General features: G+C 42.1%; 1 long non-coding RNA gene across 1 annotated transcript in view; it reads right to left on the reverse strand.

Moving 5' to 3' along the window:
* Positions 1 to 418: 418 nt before the first annotated feature.
* The window catches only part of LOC109296905, a 34,634-nt gene continuing 27,625 nt past the window's right edge, over positions 419 to 7,427 (reverse strand). The window contains exons 2-3 of the long non-coding RNA XR_002097093.1: positions 1,478 to 1,584; positions 419 to 697 (exon numbers count right to left, since the gene is read on the reverse strand). This is a non-coding gene — a long non-coding RNA (uncharacterized LOC109296905). The remainder of the gene's footprint in view (positions 698 to 1,477; positions 1,585 to 7,427) is intronic.

Consider the following 7,427-nt stretch of genomic DNA (forward strand, 5'->3'; position numbering starts at 1 on the left):
CCCAGGAATGAGGCAGGGAAAAGTAATGTAATTAGCAACTGCATTGTTTGGCTGTTTGTCCTGAGAACAACACTGTTGATTGACAGGGAAATGGTTTCCACCCATTTAATCTCTCACCACACCTTGTTGCTGTTTTGAAATGTATTCCTGCTGGCTCAGGATCAACATGAATCCAAGCGAAGTGGTGCTGGCTCCTACCCTGGGGGTCTTTAAGACAAGGCTAGACAAACACCTTGCTGGGGTCATTTGACCCCCGTACTCTTTCCTGCCATGGCAGGGGGTCAGACTCGATGATCTGCTCAGGTCCCTTCCAACCCTAGAAACTATGAAAAGGGTTAGGCACCTCCATTTGTTTACACAGACTGAATCCCAATTTTACTTTTATTCCCTGAGAGACATGTACAAATGGCGCCAGACATTGAGGACAAAGCAGATTTTATAGCATGTTAACATGCGGCAACAGACCCCAAAGGAACCTATGAACAGACTAGCTGGGGTGACTGTGCTGGTATAAAATGAGTGCTACTTTCTTTTCTGTAAACGTAAAACTAGTCCTTGGGAAGTCTGTTGTCTCCTGGGAAACGCTCATTTCTCTGATACTGGAACACAGTGAACAGAAGTTTCACTGAATGTGGGATCTACTTCACAGCTGCATGGCAACAGAGGATTGCTAACTCAGTCTGGTATTGAAAAGCACCTGGAATCAAATACACCAGTTTCCAACCATGTCTTCCCCTACTTTGTTTCAATTTCTTTTCCCTTGAACCTACTTTCTATTTTTTTTAATTAAGTTCGGATTACAGACTCAGTGGGAGAGAGACCTCATCTTCCTTCTTATCTGCAAACTGCCTGGCATACTAATGCGCTATAAGTAATAAGGGTGAGTGGTAATTTTACAGATTTTTGCAGCTTCTCCAGCCCTGCTTCTGGGAAGAGGTTGGCCCATATGAGTAGTGCTTGATACTTTGCATGCTATTCTTCTGGGCAAATAAAAAACAAAAAGCAGTTATTATTATTTTTTAATATTGCATTATACCCTCTGGTCCTCTAAAGGGCCCCCCTTGCCCTCCTCCCCACCCCCTGAGAATAAAAAATGTTCTGAATGAGCCCTCACCCCTGCACCCCGAGACAGTGACATTTTGACATGAAATACTCTAGGGGGTCCTCCTCTGCAGCGCTTACCCTCAGCTCTCTGGCACACTCAGGTGAGACCAGAATTCAGTGTCCTGTTCTGAGGCTAGGAAACTATTGGGCGCTTGTACATGTGACGGGGTTTTAGTTACTCTAATAACACAGGCACGGACCCATTCACCAGCATCAGCAGGGAACTTGCCATGTTTCTCAAGATGATATATTGATAGAGCTTTTATCAGGGAAAGCTGTGGTAGCATAGGGATGGGAGGGCTGTCAGGAAAAGCCAAAACACTACTGATTATTGCTAACTAGCTACTTTATTTAATGGTTCTCACAGAAGTACCCGAATGCCTGATTCAGCAGGGAGTGCACGCTTGGATTACAATCTTAAAACAGCTCATGATTAATCTTCAGAATGTCACCATTAGGCTTCAGAGTTAAAAGCCTGTTCTGATAAAAAGGAGAAAAGCTAGTTCAGTTTAAGGACAGTAGTTGTGGAAAGTCAAATGGACACAAACTGGACAAGAATAAATTGAGTCTGGAGGTTAAAGGATGGTTTTCAGCCATTAGAAGAGCAAAGCTTTGGAATGGTCTTTTGAATGCAATAGTGGGGGCAAAGGACCTGAATTGCTTCAGGATGGAGCTGGATAATTTTATGGAAGGGCTAGTACAATAGAATAGGGATGCTCTTGGGATAGGAATCAGAGCATGTAATATGAGACTTCATGTGCTTGGTATCCCCATGAAGGAGATGACAGGAAATGTGATCACTGTGTGCTTGCTGGGGTTGCTTATGTGTGGGGGAAATGTGGTGATGCAGGGTTTCCTGACTGCTGGTAGCACAGACAAGATTTAAGACAAAAGTTAAACTAGAGAAAGTGATCCTCAGCAGAGAAGTAGCCTCTTGGCATAAGGGGGAGGTGGGCAGAGGAGTGGTTTCTGCATTGAGGTTGGAGGCTGGCCATGTCCTAGGGTTCCTGAGGTGGGAGCATACTTTTGAGGAGGTGCCTTAGCTTGGATTAGTCTACATGTGCACGTGTGTGTGTGTGTTTCTTTTTTTTTGCTCATTCTTATGAAACTTATGTTTTAAATAGGTTTAATAATATTTGTTGCATTTCATTACATCCTATTCTCATATTTTGGGATTGCTGCTGGTTGTCTGCAGGGGCCAGGAAGATTTCCTTCCCTTTCCCCACCCTGCAAGGATTTTTTTTATTTCTTGGGCAGGGAAGGAGAAGTTGCCCACCTCTGAATTGGCACAAGGATGCACAGGCACTTCCTAATGGTACAGAGGTTTGTAGGTTTTGCTCATGTGCACAGGATTAAAGCACTGGAACAGGTTACCCAGAGAAATGGTGGGCTCTCCATCCTTGGAGGTTTTTAAGACCCAGCTAGACAAAACCTTGGCTGGGATGATCTAGCTGGGGATGGTTCTGCTTTGAGCAGGGGGGTAGGACTAGATGACCTCCTGAAGTCCCTTCTAACCCTGATTTTCTATCATTTTGTGATTAAACAGATCTCCAGATCTGACATCGGGAAAGAAAATTCTCCCCAGGTCAGATTAGTGGAGACAATTCTTTTACCTTCCTCAGTAGCATGAGACATGACCCACTTCCTAGGTAAAATATGACCGGGTGTTCTTAACACATTCCCTGCCACTGAAGGACGACAAGGCCTTGGTCCTGCCCTTCTTTCTTCTCTCTTCCTGAGATACATAGTTGTGTTGGTTTGCTTGTTATTGGGGGTTTTGTGGCTGTGGTCTGCAAGACGGGCTGGAGGAGATGTGTTTGTGGACTATTTGGGGCAAAAGTTTATTACATCAATCCCTGCTAACACAGGGAACCGGACTTGACGGCATGGAAAGTCCCTTACTGCCCTCTGTTCTTACCCAGACTACATGAGCTGTACACAACTGAGTCAGGTTTAGATTATATCAACAGCACAAGTTTCATGCTATTTGATGTTTATTTTAAAGTCCCAGCTCCTGGAGTCATGTGATCACATGAAAATCTCATCTTTTTAAAATTTCTACTCCTAAAAGAGAAAAGCTTGATAGCATGTTAATCTTACAGAATTAAGCACCAGAAGGCCAAAAAGAAAACAGCCCCACTACTTTGTGTTTCTTTCTATTTTTGCCTCATAATAATAAGGCCCATCTCATGATTTGTGGGATATTATTTTTGAACAGATGGGAAGAACTTTTGGAGTGTGCTGCAGCACAGAGCAGACTACTCTCCTGAACCGTAAAAAATGATGGATGTCAGGAGCAGCAACATTGTTCACAGAACTCAAAACAGGCAGACAGAAAACTGCTGACAGCAACCATTCAGTTTAGGGACAGTTGGTCCACACTTAAAAATGTTATCAGCATAATGATGTCAGTTCAGGCCATGATCTTTTGCTGACATAATTATACTGCTAAAAGCCCTGGTATAGTTATAGTTACACTGACATAAGCAGGAAAATTGCAGCTTTGACTTCCCCAGTATAATAAAAGTGCAAAACCTTAAATTCCAAGAAAACTCACAGAAACTATATATAGCTCCTGTTAATTATTTTTATCACGGGCCTTTTAGGGTGCCTGTAATTCACATCACGGATATTTTCCCAACAGCAGTGATTTATCCTCACCTTCCCTATAGCAATTAAACCACCCACCATAAAGCACCAGAACCAAGGTCTTGGCCACAAGATTAAACTGTCAGAGGGATTCCAAAACTTCTGTTAGATCAAAAACTGAACAGAGAAGGAGCTTTGCATCATACCAGGTGGGAACAAATGTATTTTTTGGAGAGAATGTGTCCCTAGGCTCAGCATTAAGAACACCCTGCCCAGCTCTTACAAGTTCAAGTCTTGGGACTGACACATTAAATATTTTTAGAAGACAGATTGTCCACAGGAACCAGGTGCTTGACTATGGGGCTTTAGAAACACTGTAGTTAACACCATTAAGTCAACTAGCAGCCAGTACAAGAGTGCAGGTGTGCTCTAGCATATCTACTCTATTCAGATGTGGGGCAATAGCACTCTGCACTAGATGTGGTGTGACATCCCCCATTTATCTCCATGGGTATGGGTAACTCCAGTCACCTGATGAAATCTGAATGTAAAATGTAATTATTTCACTGCTGATCATATTAATGGAATGATTCAGTCTGTCCTTTAATGGTTATAACAAAAGGTTGCTGGTTCACAACCATGACTCATAGCTGCTACCACAATAATGAATAATAGTATGCAGTGTGATTGGATTTGGTGGGAATAAGGCTGTAGATTTTTAAGATCCAAATACCTGACACATCTATTAATTCTTCTGGTTTTAAGAATAGGAATCTCAAAGGCAGAAGACACGAGATTATCTTAGAAAAATTAAAAGGACTTGAGGCTCATTTTAACGCGAAAGACTAGGTGAAATAAAATTAGAATATCAGTTTTATTTAAAAACATGTAAACATTACATTTTTTACTATAAAATATATATGGGTTATGGTGATTTTGCTGAACTTTCAAAGTCTATCAAAGGAAAAATATTTGCTTATTGTGGCAAATATTACAGCAGTTTCTATTAACCTCATTTCCTGATGAAAGTTTCTTCCCCATTACATGTGGGAGGGGGCTTTAGTTTCCAAAAATCCAGGAGAAATTAGTCTGACCATCCCTTGTGAATCCCCAGTTTCTATACAAGGCCCTGCTTTATGTCAAATAAGTTTCTCAGACACTGGTAGTTCAAAGCCATGGAATGGCTCCTGGAATACTCTGCCCATTGTACTAGATGGACACAGTCTCACCTTATCAGCAGGGATCCTGATATATATTAGTGGTGTTTCATTTTAATCACAGAAAAAATGTGGATTCTGGGTTACTTTTTTTCATCCAAAAATTGGGGATTTTTTTTTTTTTTAAGAGAAAACCAGGATCCCTGCATATCTGTGCAGCATAACGACCACAGAATTGTCTTTTCAGCAACATTATCCTTGCTATCAATGATTTACTAGCCACAGGAGTGAGGGGCACTGGGATGGGAGTAGCCATTGATGTTTACAAATGGGTCCTGGTATAAAAAACGGTTGAGGACCACTGCTGTAGTTGAAGCCCAATTCTGCAAGCCTTGTATTCATTTAATAGCTCTCTGTTGGGTATGGTGCTGGAGTTAATACTTTGCAGTATGAATGAGACCTGTTAGAACACATTGCACATTCAATACCTTTCATTAAGACCTTATTCACACTGGGATATCAGCCGCTGACATAAATCATGTCTGCACAAGTACAAGCCACACAGGCAGCTACAGTCCCATTACAGGTAAGGCCAGAGAGTATCTCAGGACCCTAAATGACTGAGACACTTAAGAGTCCAGTTTTCAGACAAAGAAGGAATTGGAATTTAGACCCTATATGCACCAGGAGTGCTAGTCCTATACTAGGACTTGGCAAAACACTCCCAAGGGAGACTTTATAGCCCTGCATTAAAATCACAACACTCACTCTTCCCTTCCTCAAGCAATACAAGCTACATGGGCAAAATGGCAGTTTTGCTAGTATAACTGCATATATACTGGGGGATCCTGCTAGCACAACTGAGTCAGCCACACTTCTTTGCACTCCTAACATGACACTGCCAGCAGAAATCTGTGGAGAAGCCCCAGGCCTCCTTTCCTGCCTCCTGGTTCTGAGTGAAACAAATTATAAAGGACAACAGCGAAATTTTACTAGCATAACTAGATTAGACTCAGGGCAATTGCTGACACAACTGTGTTAGCTGGAGATCAGACCAGCCAACACATAGACAAAATTAGTAACCCCGAGAATCCCAAATCACGCCAGTGATTTTTTTTCTTTTTTAATCCTAAACCTCATTTTCAGGATTGAGCTAAGCAGTTCCCACAACTGAGACAGAGCTGTCAGTGGGAACCGTCTTCCGTTTGTTTAGGAGATAGCTCTTTTGCTGTGGAAATGGTGTGGCTGCTATTTGGCAGCAATGTTTTTGTAACTTGCTTCAGTTTGAGCATTAGGGATCAGGGAAAAGGACCGTTCATGGATCAAAAACTGCTTAAAAGCCAGGAAGCAAATGGTTTGGCTACGTTTTTCACAAAGGGAGAAGGTAAATGGGCAAGTCCCTTGGAGATCCATGCTGGGACCTTTGCTGCTCAACATGTTTGTAAACGATCTGGAAAAGGAGGGGAAAGAGGTGAAGTTTGAAGAGGATACAAAATGATTCTGCATATTCAAATCCAAAGCTGGTTGTGTTGCCCTACAGGGAGATTTCACAAAACTGAGTGACTGCGCAATGAAGTGGCAGATGAAATTCAGTATCAATGGGTGCAAAGAAATGTACACTGGAAACAATAACCCAGATTGTACATACGCAGTGATGGGCTGTGAATTATGAGTTTAACCATTCAAGCAAAGAATCTTGTAGTCACTGAGGAGACTTCTCTAAAAACATCATCTCCATGTGCAGCAGTGGTCACAAAGGCAAATAAAATATCAGGATACTTTAGGAAAGGAATTGTGGACAAAACATCAGTATTCCATCATATAAACCCCCCGGCTTGACTACAGGGTACTATTTTGATTCTCTCACTTCAAAAAAGATATGCTAGAACTAGAAAATATATAGACATCGTCAGTGCAATTCCTGAGGGGACTCATTACTGGTAACAGAGCATGAGTTAGAAACAGCCCAACTAGACGCAGTTCCCAGGAAGAGCTTGCCAGGGTGATGATAACCCTTCCCTGTCTCAAGCCATCTTTTTACTTATAACTTATCATATTAACTCTAATTCATAGAGAAGCAGATACCATACGGCCACTTTAGTGAAGGGAGTTTGAAAGGAAAGTTGCATCTTATGGGCTGCATCTATACGAGATGCTGACTGCGCAGCAGCTCATTACTACTGTGCAATAGCATTGTGTGGCAGGAAATGTCATGTGAATCTACTGCGCAGTAGTAATGAACTACTGCACAGTCAGTATCACCTAAATGCCATTTGGAGATGCTGCTACACGGTAAATCCAGTTACTGTGCAGTCATTTAGTACTTGTGTATCCACGTACTAAATGACTGCGCAGTCAGGGTCTCGTGTAGACACAGCAATGTAGAACTACAGGCAGTCCTTGACTTACAGTGTTTTGAGTTATGTTTTGCACTTACAATGTTTATAAATTCACACCCTGCTTCAACTTTATGACGTCAGTTCTGACTTTACAGCACGTGATCCAATGCGATGCTACACCAGGAAACAAGTTTGTTGCATCGCTCATCTCCCTGGACAACATCTATCCAAACGTCTT

This window comes from Gavialis gangeticus, unplaced genomic scaffold, assembly GCF_001723915.1.
Source record: "Gavialis gangeticus isolate Ggan-Ray unplaced genomic scaffold, GavGan_comp1, whole genome shotgun sequence".
NCBI classification, from domain to species: Eukaryota; Metazoa; Chordata; order Crocodylia; family Gavialidae; genus Gavialis; species Gavialis gangeticus.